Raw genomic sequence first — 12500 nt, forward strand, 5'->3', positions numbered from 1 at the left:
TCCTCGTCATGGTAACGGCTCCAGACCGTCTCCTCACGTGGATGAAGTGTGGAGACGCCTCATTATATTTATAATAATGATGTCAAAGTCATATTCACACCCTGTATTTACAGATCATTTATTTTGAAGTTTTAGAGGTGGAATTGTTTTCTGATCACTGGAAAGTTTTAGTGTCATATCTCTGATAAATACTGCAGCGTATACTGCCGACTCTCAGCAGAGGTTCTGTGTCACCCCATGTACAGAGGCTACAGTCCTCATCGCAGCCGCTTTGAGTTCAAATCCCTCGGCTCTTTGCTGCATGTCGTTTTTCTCTAACTAATTTTTAATTTGTTTTTAATTTATTTATATTTTTGTTTGTGTTCTCGCTACTCCCCACTAAGTTCCACACTTTAATGCATCACGCTGCCACGAACACATTTCACACCTTTCTAACACACTACCTGAACATAAAAATCATTGCTTGTCTTTCATCTCATTTCAATGTATTTTGTCTGTATTGTTGCTCTTTATCTTTGCTTATGTTTTGCTATTTTGTCTGTTTTATTTATTTTTATTTTATTTATTTTTTGTCTTTGTTTATTTGTTCTCGCTTTAGTTGTCATGTCTATATATTCTTGTTTCATTTCATTTTGTTCACCTTATCATCAATAAAAACAAAAGTAAAAAAAACAAGAAAACCTCAAGAGGTAACAGAACGAGGAGGAGTTCTTAAATTAAAACCATCAGAGGTCACCAGAAGTCTGATTCTGTCTTCACTGATCCGTGGAGGAGTTCAGAGTCTCTGAAACATCTAAAATGAGTGTTTGTTATTCCTGTGTGATCAAAATCCTCTTCACAGTGAGAAACCTGGACTGTGTTTAACCCCCTGGTCTGTGACAGTTTGAGATTAGAGTCCGGGGACCCTCATGATTCATGTGACACACCTGAGCAGGTGCAGCTTTTCTGCTGCCTTTCTCCTCTCGGCTCTCTCTCGCCCGGCTCTCTCTGAAGTTATTCATAAAATATTTTCTGCTTCACACTTTTCATCTGACGGTCAAAACTGTAGTCGCCTGTAGTAACATCACCATGGCAACACATCCGTTTCCACGGCAACGCAGTGAAAGGCTCAAACCTCGGGTGGTTTCCTGACGGTTTGGAGACGGACTCCGTTTTTTTCTTTCAGCTCTGCAGAGGATACACCCCGTGCAAGACTCTGCAGCGCCCCCTTCAGGACAGATTGTACATGCTCCTTCCTGCAGCGCCCCCCTCAGGACAGACTGTACTAACTCCTCCTGCAGCGCCCCCTTCAGGACAGACTGTACTAACTCCTCCTGCAGCGCCCCCCTCAGGACAGACAATACTAACTCCTCCTGCAGCGCCCCCCTCAGGACAGACTGTACTAACTCCTCCTGCAGCGCCCCCTTCAGGACAGACTGTACTAACTCCTCCTGCAGCGCCCCCCTCAGGACAGACAGTACTAACTCCTCCTGCAGCGCCCCCTTCAGGACAGACTGTACTAACTCCTCCTGCAGCGCCCCCTTCAGGACAGACTGTACTAACTCCTCCTGCAGCGCCCCCTTCAGGACAGACTGTACTAACTCCTCCTGCAGCGCCCCCTTCAGGACAGACTGTACTAACTCCTCCTGCAGCGCCCCCCTCAGGACAGACAATACTAACTCCTCCTGCAGCGCCCCCTTCAGGACAGACTGTACTAACTCCTCCTGCAGCGCCCCCTTCAGGACAGACTGTACTAACTCCTCCTGCAGCGCCCCCTTCAGGACAGACTGTACTAACTCCTCCTGCAGCGCCCCCTTCAGGACAGACTGTACTAACTCCTCCTGCAGCGCCCCCCTCAGGACAGACTGTACATGCTCCTTCCTGCAGCGCCCCCTTCAGGACAGACTGTACTAACTCCTCCTGCAGCACCCCCCTCAGGACAGACTGTACATGCTCCTTCCTGCAGCACCCCCCTCAGGACAGACTGTACATGCTCCTTCCTGCAGCGCCCCCTTCAGGACAGACTGTACATGCTCCTTCCTGCAGCGCCCCCTTCAGGACAGACTGTACATGCTCCTCCTGCAGCGCCCCCTTCAGGACAGACTGTACTAACTCCTCCTGCAGCGCTCCCTTCAGGACAGACTGTACTAACTCCTCCTGCAGCGTCCCCTTCAGGACAGACTGTACATGCTCCTTCCTGCAGCGCCCCCCTCAGGACAGACTGTACATGCTCCTCCTGCAGCGCCCCCCTCAGGACAGACTGTACATGCTCCTCCTGCAGCGCCCCCCTCAGGACAGACTGTACATGCTCCTCCTGCAGCGCCCCCCTCAGGACAGACTGTACATGCTCCTCCTGCAGCGCCCCCCTCAGGACAGACTGTACATGCTCCTCCTGCAGCGCCCCCCTCTGGACAAACTTTACTAGTTGGTCACACTGTGTCACTAATACTAATATTGTCATGTAGTATCATTTATCATGTGTTGCAATAAACATGCAGCCTGTAGGGGGCGCTCACAGCTCAACCACATTAACAACACACTCATGATCCTCTCAAACAAAACACCATTCATCACTCTCTCTCTCTCTCCACTCAGGCTCGCTCGGTCCGCCCTCCCTCCTGCTGCGTGTTAGTTCAGACTGAAACTCTGTTTAACATGCCCCAGTGCATGCTGGGATACACCCAGAGAGGCCTCAGGACACACACACACACACACACACACACACACACACACACACACACACACGCTTCAACATTTCCATGGTAATACTGAACATCCTCACACTGACTGTGTGTCTGTATGATAATAACTTCCTCCTTCAGCATGGAAGGGGGGGTTCATATATAATTCATAGAACTGAAGAGAGAAGGGGAGACAGATAGAGAGAGGGAGAGAAAGAGAGAGAGTGAGAGAGTGAGAGAGTGAGAGAGAGAGAGAGAGAGTTGCAGGCTGTCATGAAGTAAAATGAGAGTTTAAAGTTGAAGAAAGAGAGAGAGGTTATGAGAAGGACAGAAGAAGGAAGAGCTAGGATGACAGAAGGAGAGAGAGAGAGAGAGAGAGAGAGAGAGAAAGGGTGGGGGAAAAGAGGGGGTATGAACGAGGAAGGGGGTATATAGAGAGCTGGAGGCGATGGAGCGTTAAAGTTAAAAATGAGGGAAAAGACTCAGGGAGAAAATACAGTTTAGGTTTGATCTGCTGAATTCAAATCATCTGTCTCTCTGTCTTTGTGTCTGATTGACCGTCTGTTTTTTTTTAAAGAATCAAAGGCTAAAATAATCTGCAGTTCCTCCAGTGTCCACTAGAGACTGTCTCCTGCAGTGAGTCAGTCCCCATAGAGCTCTATGTTAAAATGTCTAACTTTACAGCTGCAGTTCCTCCAGTGTCCACTAGAGTCTGTCTCCTGCAGTGAGTCAGTCCTCATAGAGCTCTATGTTAAAATGTCTAACTTTACAGCTGCAGTTCCTCCAGTGTCCACTAGAGTCTGTCTCCTGCAGTGAGTCAGTCCCCATAGAGCTCTATGTTAAAATGTCTAACTTTACAGCTGCAGTTCCTCCAGTGTCCACTAGAGTCTGTCTCCTGCAGTGAGTCAGTCCCCATAGAGCTCTATGTTAAAATGTCTAACTTTACAGCAGGAATAAAAAGTTTGTGTCTCTAGAGCTCATTTTCTCTCTTCATGACAACTTTATTTACATCATACTAAGGCTTAAAATGATGTAGAATTAGGGGGCGTGGCCTCTTTGAGTGACAGTTGGGAGCTGCTTCAGCTAATTGAGTCCCTGACCTTTGACCTCTGGGCCTGTGTTTGTGCTGTTGGGGCCTTTTGGAGATTTGTTCCTGTAAATATCAGACTAATAATCTGTCTCACTGTGAGCTTTATTGTTCTAAGAGACTTCAGTTTATTACTGTTAACACCTGGAAACACCTGTTCACACCTGTGAGCGCACAGTCCTGAGTTGGGAAATCAGCGGTGAGGATGTCAAACTGAACGCTGCAGCTTCACACCTGAACATCTCCACACCATCAGGACCGTCACACCTGCAGCTCTCTGCTCACTCATGGGCCGCCAGGTGAACCAGTTTGAAACCAGGGTGTATGAACCTGCAGGTATCCATGGCAACAGCGGTGATGCTGCAGGTGTGAAACAGTCAGCAGTTTACTTTGTTAAGGAAGCAGTTTGTACTTCATCTCCCCACAAACCCCCCCACACCCCCCCACCCCCCACCCCCGTATGTAAATCAGGGACAGGCTGCTTTCAACACGTCGAGGTGATGATTACATGCTGCCTCACCTCAGGCACACACACACACACACACACACACACACACACACACACACACACATACACACACACACACACACACACAACTCCCCCCACATTATCTCTGTGGTTTGCTGCTGACTCTCACACTCTCACTCTTCAAAGAGACGACAGCATCCGACACACGTGTCTGTGTGTGTGTGTGTGTGTGTGTGTGTGTGTGTGTGTGTGTGTGTGTGTGCGTGTGTGTGTGTGTGTGCGTGTGTGTGTGTATAGATGTTGTCAGTAGAGGGGAAGAAGAAGACCCCAAAAATGTGTTGTTCTTTTTTTGTTCTTTGTCATATTCATCCTCGTATTCCCCGACAGGAAGTCAATTTGTCGCCATGGTGACACAGCTTGTTGCCGCAGGGGTCACAACGAGCTGTTTGAAACACAAACACCCCATCTTTAATTGTTCACAGTGTTACCATGGGGACGGAGGGGCGTGGCTGCAGCGGGGGTTAGATGAGGACACAGAAGAGGTAGAAGTTCAGCTGTTTGTTCTGATTGGTGGACGGGACGTGATGTCATATCAAAACGAGGAAGAAAGTTACAAAGTCAGAAAGTTACCAGTCTGATGACCTGATAGCTAGGACCAGTACCAGGTCCCAGTCTGATGACCTGATAGCTAGGACCAGTACCAGGTCCCAGTCTGATGACCTGTTAGCTAGGCCCAGTACCAGGTCCCAGTCTGATGACCTGATAGCTAGGCCCAGTACCAGGTCCCAGTCTGATGACCTGATAGCTAGGCCCAGTACCAGGTCCCAGTCTGATGACCTGATAGCTAGGACCAGTACCAGGTCCCAGTCTGATGACCTGATAGCTAAGACCAGTACCAGGTCCCAGTCTGATGACCTGATAGCTAGGCCCAGTACCAGGTCCCAGTCTGATGACCTGATAGCTAGGCCCAGTACCAGGTCCCAGTCTGATGACCTGATAGCTAGGACCAGTACCAGGTCCCAGTCTGATGACCTGTTAGCTAGGCCCAGTACCAGGTCCCAGTCTGATGACCTGATAGCTAGGCCCAGTACCAGGTCCCAGTCTGATGACCTGATAGCTAGGACCAGTACCAAGTCCATATAAAATAATTTGATCAGGGATCAGGGATGACTTCCAGGAAATAGTCAGACCCCACAGACTCTCCAGAAACATCCGAAACGAGCTCAGATCCTCAGATTATCGGACTGTCCCTGTGTGACACACACAGCCACATGTGTGTGTGTGTGTGTGTTAATCTGCAGGAGTGTGTGTCAGTTTGTTTCTGTGATTGTGATCTGAGCTGAATGGATTTAAGTCCCCTTTTCTCTCAGAGTTTAAACCGAGCCGACACACAAACATCGCATAAAGACGTTTGTTGTATGGATGACGTGCAGCTGCTATTCCCGTCCCTGAGACTTAATCTGGATTAAAACTGTTTGTGATGTAAACAGAGTGACAGCTGATCAGATCAAAAGAAGAAGAATCACAGAATTCTCACTTTAATCCTCAACACAAGATGTGAATAATACAGGAATAACAGCCGATCACAGAGCAGATTAAGCCCTGATCGCCTGCAGGGACGAAACAAAACCAGCGTCCTCGTACGTGGACGATCTACACACTGACCTGAAACTCTTAAAGGGACAGTACAACATTTTACAGATTCAATGAGAGTTTGCAGAGCCTGGACTCTTAAAGGGACAGTACAACATTTTACACATGCAGTAACAGAGTTTACAGAGCAATAGAGTCACATTTAAACTGGACATTAAAAAGAGTCTGTCCACAACCAAGTCCTTAAACATCCAAGTCTGTCCACAACCAAGTCCTCAAACATCCAAGTCCGTCCACAACCAAGTCCTCAAACATCCAAGTCCTCAAACATACAGGTCCGTCCACAACCAAGTCCTCAATCATCCAAGTCCTCAAACATCCAAGTCTGTCCACAACCAAGTCCTCAAACATCCAAGTCTGTCCACAACCAAGTCCTCAAACATCCAAGTCCGTCCACAACCAAGTCCTCAAACATCCAAGTCCTCAAACATCCAAGTCCATCCACAACCAAGTCCTCAAACATACAAGTCCGTCCACAACCAAGTCCTCAAACAAACAAGTCTGTCCACAACCAAGTCCTCAAACATCCAAGTCCGTCCACAACCAAGTCCTCAAACATACAAGTCCGTCCACAACCAAGTCCTCAAACAAACAAGTCTGTCCACAACCAAATCCTCAATCATCCAAGTCCTCAATCATCCAAGTCCGTCCACAACCAAGTCCTCAAACAAACAAGTCTGTCCACAACCAAGTCCTCAAACATCCAAGTCCGTCCACAACCAAGTCCTCAAACAAACAAGTCTGTCCACAACCAAGTCCTCAAACATCCAAGTCCATCCACAACCAAGTCCTCAAACAAACAAGTCTGTCCACAACCAAGTCCTCAAACAAACAAGTCTGTCCACAACCAAGTCCTCAAACATCCAAGTCCTCAAACATCCAAGTCCATCCACAACCAGGTCGGTCAAACCAAAGTCTGTCCACAACAAAGTCCTCAAACAAACAAGTCTGTCCACAAGCAAGTCCTCAAACAAACAAGTCTGTCCACAACCAAGTCCTCAAACATCCAAGTCCTCAAACATCCAAGTCCATCCACAACCAAGTCCTCAAACAAACAAGTCTGTCCACAACCAAGTCCTCAAACATCCAAGTCCATCCACAACCAAGTCCTCAAACAAACAAGTCTGTCCACAACCAAGTCCTCAAACAAACAAGTCTGTCCACAACCAAGTCCTCAAACATCCAAGTCCATCCACAACCAAGTCCTCAAACAAACAAGTCTGTCCACATCCAAGTCCTCAAACATCCAAGTCCATCCACAACCAAGTCCTCAAACAAACAAGTCTGTCCACAACCAAGTCCTCAAACATCCAAGTCCATCCACAACTAAGTCGGTCAAACCAAAGTCTGTCCACAACAAAGTCCTCAAACAAACAAGTCTGTCCACAACCAAGTCCTCAAACATCCAAGTCCATCCACAACCAAGTCCTCAAACAAACAAGTCTGTCCACAACCAAGTCCTCAAACATCCAAGTCCATCCACAACCAAGTCCTCAAACAAACAAGTCTGTCCACATCCAAGTCCTCAAACATCCAAGTCCATCCACAACAAAGTCCTCAAACAAACAAGTCTGTCCACAACCAAGTCCTTAAACATCCAAGTCTGTCCACAACCAAGTCCTCAAACAAACAAGTCTGTCCACAACCAAGTCCTCAAACATCCAAGTCCATCCACAACCAAGTCCTCAAACAAACAAGTCTGTCCACAACCAAGTCCTCAAACATCCAAGTCCATCCACAACTAAGTCGGTCAAACCAAAGTCTGTCCACAACAAAGTCCTCAAACAAACAAGTCTGTCCACAACCAAGTCCTCAAACATCCAAGTCCATCCACAACCAAGTCCTCAAACAAACAAGTCTGTCCACATCCAAGTCCTCAAACATCCAAGTCCATCCACAACCAAGTCCTCAAACAAACAAGTCTGTCCACAACCAAGTCCTCAAACATCCAAGTCCATCCACAACCAAGTCCTCAAACAAACAAGTCTGTCCACAACCAAGTCCTCAAACATCCAAGTCCATCCACAACCAAGTCCTCAAACAAACAAGTCTGTCCACATCCAAGTCCTCAAACATCCAAGTCCATCCACAACCAAGTCCTCAAACAAACAAGTCTGTCCACAACCAAATCCTCAAACATCCAAGTCCATCCACAACCAAGTCCTCAAACAAACAAGTCTGTCCACATCCAAGTCCTCAAACAAACAAGTCTGTCCACAACCAAGTCCTCAAACATCCAAGTCCATCCACAACCAAGTCCTCAAACAAACAAGTCTGTCCACATCCAAGTCCTCAAACAAACAAGTCTGTCCACAACCAAGTCCTCAAACATCCAAGTCCTCAAACATCCAAGTCCGTCCACAACCAGGTCTGTCAAACCAAAGTCTGTTTATTTATTGATTCGATTGGAAGCAGCTGAATGTTTGGCAGCACTGTGAGTCCAAGACAAATTTCTCCAAGGGGAAAATAAAGTCTATCGTATCGCGCGTCCGGAACGATTCAGATTCTCTCTCTAACATCTTAAAGGTATGATGATGTCATCATAAAGTAACTTCACATACTGTGAGTATTTTTCTGCATCGTCCTCTGATCTGAACTAAACCTCTACAAACTGAATACTGATCACTGCAATATTAAATATTAATGACTACAAGACTTTGATACTCAAACACACACACACAAACACACACACACACACACACACACACACACACACAGAGTGATGGAATTAGCATTGATATCATTAACGGCCATCACCTTTACAGGATCACACATCCCCCAACACACCTACACACACTCTCCCTCTGTCTGTCTGTCAGGCAGGTGTGTGTGTGTGTGTGTGTGTGTGTGTGTGTGTGTGAATACATTATCTCTTTAGCCTCCTCTCCAGTTTGCAGAATTAACACTCACTGTGTCTCCGTGTACAGTTAAGTGGAGCTACAGTTATTCCTCATTAGTCCGTCTAATTGTTCTACAGACTGTAAATGTTACTGCATGAAACCCAGGACACACACACACACACACACACACACACACACACACACACACACACACAGCTTCACCGGGTTTCTCTCAAGTCGCTGTTTTTCTGCCACCACAAAGCGAACGCAACTGCTGTGACGTAATCGTAACGTTCACTCCAAGTTGGTCTATGACGTCACAAACAAACAAACATGAACATGTTTACCTCCGTCAGCTGAACCAACCTGTCCACACACACACACACACACACACACACACACACACACACACACACACACACACACACACACACACACACACACACACACACACACACACACACACACACACACACACACACACACACACACACACACACACACACACACACACACACACACACACACACACACAACACTTTGGTTCACAAACTGATGAGTGATTTAACCAATCAGAGAGCAGCTGCACTGACCACCCAACACCCCCCCCCCCCCCCCCCCCCCCCGGCCTGAGGGACACACCTGGTCCTGGATCTGGTCCACAGGGACACGCCCCCTCAGGTCACAGTCTCACCCTCGGGTCATTAACTCCTCTTGGACCTGATCCAGGACCAGGTGTGTCCCTCAGGCCGAAACATTGATGACCGATCAAATCAAACATTTATATCAGTCTGCAGCTCTCACAGGGTCTCACAGGGTCTCACAGGGTCTCAGAGGGACCAAGATCAGGACCAGACTGGACCTGGACCCAGATCAAAGCTCTGAAATGATTCTGTTTTAATTTGAATCATTAATTGTTTTGTTCAAACTGTTGAGTCTCATTTGAAACGTTTTTTTCTCTTTGACTCAGATTTACGTCCTTGGTCTTTTTATCACACTTTTTATCTGGTAGGGGGTTCTGACTCCGTCGTCATGACAACAAACACAAAGAAAAACAGCTGGATGAGGACGAGAAAACACCCGTCAAACAGGAAGTCAACCCCAAAAAAAACAAAAACCTGCTGTCGCCAGGACTCAGGCGTGAAGACGAGACGAAGACGACACGATGAAGACATCTTCAGAAAAAAACCAGAGAAGAAGAAATGAATGTTTCTGCGGCAGGGTGGAGACGAGGAGGAGGAGGAGGAGGAGGAGGGGGGGGGGGGGTCCTCTTGTATTAAAACAGATCTAGCCTGTGTGTGTGTGTGTGTGTGTGTGTGTGTGTGTGTGTGTGTGCGCGTGTGTTTCTCTGAGCAGTTTAACAGGCGTGAACGAGCCTCAAAGTGTTTATGAGCCGAATTTTACAGATTAAAACAAGACTTTGAAGGAGGGGGGTAATAACAGAGGGGGAGGGATGTAATAACAGAGGGATGGGGGTGGTAGGGGAGCTGTAACAGAGGAGGAGGGGGGGGGGGAGTGGGGGGGGATGAAGTTGAATCAGCAGACTGTCTGACAGCAGAAAGAGAAACAGGGAGGATCCTCTCCTCCGCTCTGAAGACGTTTTCACACAAACACAGTTTCAGACGGACTGACCCTGAAATCCTCCTGATCCGGTTGTTCACACATGAACCTCACAGGGGGGGGGCTATCCCTGTCGGACCGGAGGGGAGAAGAGGGGGGGGGGGCATGACGTAAAACCGTTGCAAGAAGCGAATGAAGTCCAACAATAATGAGAATATCTGCCTTCATATCGATGCTCTGTGTCGTTCAACAGAATCAGAGCGTCAACAAATAACATACTGCGCCGTCCCAACCGCCACCGGACTGCGCCGTCCCAACCTCCATCTGACTGCGCCGTCCCAACCTCCATCAGACTGCGCCGTCCCAACCTCCATCTGACTGCGCCGTCCCAACCGCCATCAGACTGCGCCGTCCCAACCGCCATCTGACTGCGCCGTCCCAACTGCCATCAGACTGCGCCGTCCCAACCTCCATCTGACTGCGCCGTCCCAACCTCCATCTGACTGCGCCGTCCCAACCGCCATCAGACTGCGCCGTCCCAACCTCCATCTGACTGCGCCGTCCCAACCGCCATCTGACTGCGCCGTCCCAACCGCCATCAGACTGCGCCGTCCCAACCTCCATCAGACTGCGCCGTCCCAACCGCCACCGGACTGCGCCGTCCCAACCACCATCAGACTGCACTGTCCCAACCGCCATCGGACTGCACTGTCCCAACCGCCATCGGACTGCACTGTCCCAACCGCCATCGGACTGCACTGTCCCAACCGCCACCGGACTGCACTGTCCCAAGCGCCATCAGACTGCGCCGTCCCAACCGCCATCAGACTGCACTGTCCAAACCGCCATCAGACTGCGCCGTCCCGACCGCCATCAGACTGCACTGTCCCAACCGCCATCAGACTGCGCCGTCCCAACCACCAGCCGAAGCCACCACCATCAGACTGCGCCTTCCTGACTACCAGCCGAAGCCACCACCATCAGACTGCGCCTTCCTGACTACCAGCCGAAGCCACCACCATCAGACTGCGCCTTCCTGATCCTAGATCTGGACCTGATCCATGTTCGGACACAAAGTTCCAGTCCATAAGACCAGCTCAGACCAGACTGATGGGACAGGAAGTGGTCTGGTCTGATCTTGACCTGGCCACTTCCTGTCCCATCAGTCTGGTCTGAGCTGGTCCTGATGGAGGAGGTGATGACATCATCACGACATGACATGACAAACTCACACACAGCTCCGTCTCCAGGACATGAGCTAATCACACCTATTTGTTTTTTTGAACCAGGCTGTAAACATGTTAATCTCTGCTGTAAAAACAGGCTTTTTAGAATGGGTGTGTATGTGACTTCCTGTGCTTCTGCAGCCAGCCTCTAGTGGACACTCCAGGAACTGCAGGATTTCAAACTTCAAGCATCGGCTTCATGTTTAAACACCGGAGGTTTCCACTTGAGTCCAAAACATAAATCCCAACACTGCTAATGTTTCTGACAGAGTGCAGGAGTTTGCCTTGAAAACAATAAATGACAATATTTGGTGTATAGGACTTCTATTTTTGTTGCCGTGGTATCAAACAAGTATCGATATCGTTCCTTTTTTTTGCTGGAATCACATCAAAGTCTATAATTTTGGTTTTGTGACAACTTTAAACAACTCTAACTTTGTGTTACAGCCTTAAAATGAAACACAAAAGAGAATTTAACAGCATAACAAAAGAAGTTTAAAGCATCTAAACGGTTTTTAGAATAGAATAGAATAGATATTTATTACCATTTGCACAGGTACAGGACAGTACAGGTACATTGGAATTTTTGTGTGTTTCTCCCTGAGTCAGCTTCTACAAAAAAGTTTAAATTATGTATAAAATAGAATAGCAATAGCAAAAAAAGAGTAGAAAAATACAAATAAAATATTTTGTTTTTTATAAGTTGTAGTAACAGCTAAGTGATTTAAAATAAACTGTACAGAAGCTATACACATATATATATTTTAAAGGTTGAAAAGTTAGTCGTTATGGTTTTCACTCTGAAGTTCTGACTCAGAGAGAAAAAACAAATCCAAACTACAGATTTTTTAACTGAATGATAACGAGGTCCCGTCCTCCTCCGGGCCCCTCGGTGGTCAGTTCCACGTTTATGACGCTCGAGGTCACAGATGAAGTGTGTGAGTTTGTGGTTGTGGAGGTTCAGCGGATCAGGGTTCGATTCCCCCTCCCAGCGCGTTTTAAAGT

General features: G+C 47.8%; 1 protein-coding gene across 2 annotated transcripts in view; it reads right to left on the reverse strand.

Annotated features, from left to right (window-relative positions):
- The window catches only part of plxnb3 (plexin B3), a 63261-nt gene that overhangs the window by 22261 nt on the left and 28500 nt on the right, over nt 1–12500 (reverse strand). The window lies entirely within an intron of this gene.

Source organism: Labrus mixtus, chromosome 15, assembly GCF_963584025.1.
Source record: "Labrus mixtus chromosome 15, fLabMix1.1, whole genome shotgun sequence".
In the NCBI taxonomy this organism is placed as follows: domain Eukaryota; kingdom Metazoa; phylum Chordata; class Actinopteri; order Labriformes; family Labridae; genus Labrus; species Labrus mixtus.